The 3,878-nt window shown below is 41.3% G+C and overlaps 1 protein-coding gene across 3 annotated transcripts in view; it reads left to right on the top strand.

The window, feature by feature from the left end:
- Positions 1–689: 689 nt before the first annotated feature.
- Positions 690–3,878, top strand: part of gatad2ab (GATA zinc finger domain containing 2Ab) — a 27,872-nt gene continuing 24,683 nt past the window's right edge. For 2 of the 3 annotated variants that reach the window (XM_034881300.1, XM_034881302.1), the window contains exon 1: positions 690–898. The gene's annotated coding sequence lies outside the window, so the exon portion shown is untranslated. The remainder of the gene's footprint in view (positions 899–3,878) is intronic. The other variant, XM_034881301.1, reaches the window with a different exon arrangement.

The following is a 3,878-nucleotide window of genomic DNA, read 5'->3' as shown; positions in this document are numbered from 1 at the left end:
AAGTGTGTTGTCACTAAAACAAAAACTGACAGGTATACATTCAGATTCAGAGTCGTAGTGCTATATGTTAATATTATGGAATAATTTCAACTTTGCTTGTTTAGACACATATCCACGGAAATACACCCCCGTCCTCCGCACATACTGCTGACCTTAGTCATCTCAGAGGAACTCCCATACCTCCTCCTGCTTTTGTATTTTACCTTCCCCTCTACTATCGTTGCAGTTGCCACCCTTATGTCAGACTATTGACCTATCTTTCATTCAACCAAACCAACTAGCACAGACACACACACACACACACACACACACACACACACACACACACACACACACAGACTGTAAATTACATAAGTAAGTGTAAGTGTGAGAAGCAAAGAAAGCGTAGGCTACCTGTTCTTGAGCAAAAAAAGTGGTTGTTTTTTTAATATTTTGATTCATTATTTCGTGTTCTTAGACAAGGCCTTAAGCATTAGGAACTGGGGAAGTCTCTGTCACAAGCATACACATCATTGTCACACAAGCATGTTATAAAAACCAATAAAATGCAATGAGGACAATAAAAGGGTAGCATACAATTACATCGTGGTGTTTGTTTATTTGCATAATCTTAAAATTTGATTAATGTAAGTTTAGGTTCCAATTCGAGATTCAAACCATAGACATGTTTTAATTGCAGCAGTATCTCTTTCTCAGCAGTTGGAAAATTAACATTTCCGAGGTGTGTATGAACGCAGCATGACGCCGCCTGTGGTGGCTCATTACATTATCTGGCAACCGGAGTGGCAGCGGACAGAAGAGAGGGGATCCCCGGGATTTTTATACTGAAGCCAGCTAAATACTAACATCAAACATCGGAAAATCGCGGGGGAACTCGGTCAAGCTCCTCCTAGACTTCGTAAGTTAATCTATTCATTATCATATCAACTAATCCATTACTTTCATTTTCAATTAAATTATGACGACGAAGGGAAGTTTCTCTATCGGTGTTAGCAAAGCTAACGTAAGTTAAGCTAGTTAGCATAGCTTGATTTTAGCTAACGTGCAAGGTAGCAGTGTGTGTGTCGCTAAAATGTGTGTCGCTACACACACACTTACCGAACACGGACTGCCAAGAACAAACCGCTTCTAAAAGTCGAGAAATGTTTAAACAAACTTCCCCGGCAAACTTGTATTGGGATGCATCAATAGTAACACATACATCATGTTATTGTTAGTATCTACACATAATGATTCTACAAAACTAAGACAAAGCAATTATATTCTGTGTGCAAAACACTTGATTATTTGTGAATAAATTTAGCGACTGTCTGTCTGGGAAGGCAAGTGTCCAGGGAGTTAGCATGCTAACTTAGCTCGCTAGCTAGCTTTTTAACACTAGCAGCAACTCATTGAGATGGGGTCGATTTCATTGTCTGTCGGGTATCGCTATTTGGACGCGTGCTGACATCGACGCCAAATATCATAAAACATAGAATCGTATTTAAAGGAGTATATGCTCCAGTGTTGAGTGATTTTTCTATAATCTCTGTTACCGTTCACAACCACAATAGGATGTTAGCTCGCGTTAGTTAGCCACTGGGTTTGTAGCCGGACAGATGGACAGGTTGTTGTTGGCAAGCCAAGTTAACGTTAGCATGAGATAGCTTGTTGTTGTTGATAGGTTAGTTGAAAAAAGGTAGCTATTCTTTTAAGCAAAGTTGCTACACTAAAGTTTATGAACATCTCAAAACCAGTATTGTCTCCGGGTAATGCTAAACCGACTGCTCTTAACCGTGGCAGGGTATGATTATGGCTTCATAAACCATTGATCTCAGAACTTTGTCAGATTAGCTCAACCGTGAAAAGCCTTTTTATGGAGGCGTAATGGTGGACGCTGGTGCCTCCGTCAGGGTGTGTGTCTGTCTGTCCTCGACGATGTAACATAACGTTAGAAGCTATCACCCACGCCAGACTACCGACATTTAAACGCCTGGCTACATTGTGTTTGCACCAAAATATTAGTTTGTTTTTGTTTTAAGAAGAAAATACTGAGTTCAAATTCTTCACCACTTAATGTATGTAGCCAATGAAGTGTCCTGCGCCCAAGTCTAAGGGCACGATTTATAACTACTATACTGTTTTCCCGTTAAAGTCGAGCATTTGAGACATCAATGTAATTTTTCTGTTGATGTTACTATAGATGGATAGATAGTAATGTCATCTGAGTTATTAAGTTTTGTTATGACTCTGTTATGCCTCAGCGTTTGATGGTTTTGCAGGTGATTCCACCACTACAGCATTACAGCAAGCCAGCTTTGATCCATGGATCTTGTTGTTTGAGTGGTCACAACAAGACTTTAGAGTTTTATTTTCACCTGTTCTTAAAGTGCGTTTAAGATGAACATGAGTGTAACTATCCCTACCTCTGCTGAGCAAGTGCCCCTTCTTTTTTAGAGTTGGCACCCTTGTCTAGTGATGGGGGACACATGTCGCTTTGCATTTTGTGATGAGTCTCGGATTAGCCTAAGGAGGGGTTCCTCTTGAAAAACCTTCCTGAAAGGAATGTGACCAGACAGGCATAACTTGGGATCCACTCTTATTCTGCTGCATCAGGACGGAAACGTTTTCGTAATGCATCTGTCCTATGTTAATGATAACCCACAATATTTAGACCTAATACTGGTGATGACTCTCTGCAGGGTAGTATGGCATAGCTCTTTTTGTTTCTGTTCCTTGCCGTCTGGCTGATGTGTTGTCATAATAGTGACTGTGTAGGACACAGTTTGAAATAACAGGCTGCGTTCAGACAGGGAAACAGTTGAGTGTGTCTCAACTTTTCACCGGAGGCCTGGTGGAAATATTGGGAAACCATGAAGTCTCTCCAAAAATGGACCAGGTAGATGGTGTCAATGTGGATGAGCGATGTTAGACCCTTGTTTTAATACTTCACATAGTGATGTCCTCAGGAAAAGGTGACTGTAGGATTTCTAGCTTCATTCGGACAGTGATGAGTTGTTGTGAATCTAATAACATGCAAAAGTGAGAGATGCTGCTGCAAGTGAAAACTGACCCCTTGTTCTGTACTCTGTAACTCTGGGGTAGTTCTCAGTGGCTTTCCTTTCATTTTTTGACAGTCGTGTCACGGCTTTTTTCCATTAATGGTACATGCTTGACCCGGCTGGACTCAACCGCGGTGCCCCATCCTCCTTTTCCATTGCAGATTAGTACCGCCTCATGTGTGTGGCTGGTTGTCATAGTAGGAAACTGCCGTGACCTAACGCGACACAGAACGTCGAAGGTGTGTTGTTTTTGATTCTTTGCATGTGACTGTTGCCAAAGTTAACAGACAAATAAGTTTCTAAAGAAGCTGGAGGCAGCAACAAAACACCACTGGCTAAACTATTTAAACACGGCGGGTTTGTTCAGCACACCCCCTCACACATCTGTTGCGAGCAATGATGACGCAGCAATTAGTGACCAGTCAGTAGTCTGCAGGTTTTCACCTTTTTGGTATCGCCCCAGCTTTCTTGGAATCTCGACTGATGTGATACTAAAAGTACCTGTTAGCAGGTACCAGGGACTTTCTTTTGTAATGGAAAAACCAAAAAAGCCGAGTAGAGTCAAAGCGAGGAAAGGTTAGTCAAGGAGGAACCATGCAGTGGGTAAGCGCCAATAAATACTGCTCGCTACATATGCTATATTTCATTTTAAATTACTGAACTTTCCTAAAGGTTTGAAAGTGATTGGATGCTCGGACTGACTTTGGTTCAGGTCATGTCGTTAAGTTAAGTCATGCAATACAGTGGTGTGAAAAAGGATTTGCCCCCTTCCTCATTTCCTGTTCCTTTGCATGTTTGTCACATTTAAGTGTTTTGGAACATCAAACCAATTTAAAC

This window comes from Etheostoma cragini, chromosome 9, assembly GCF_013103735.1.
Source record: "Etheostoma cragini isolate CJK2018 chromosome 9, CSU_Ecrag_1.0, whole genome shotgun sequence".
Classification (NCBI taxonomy): Eukaryota; Metazoa; Chordata; class Actinopteri; order Perciformes; family Percidae; genus Etheostoma; species Etheostoma cragini.
The sequence above is the reverse complement of the archived record's forward strand: the minus strand, read 5'-3'. Positions and strand labels throughout refer to the sequence as shown.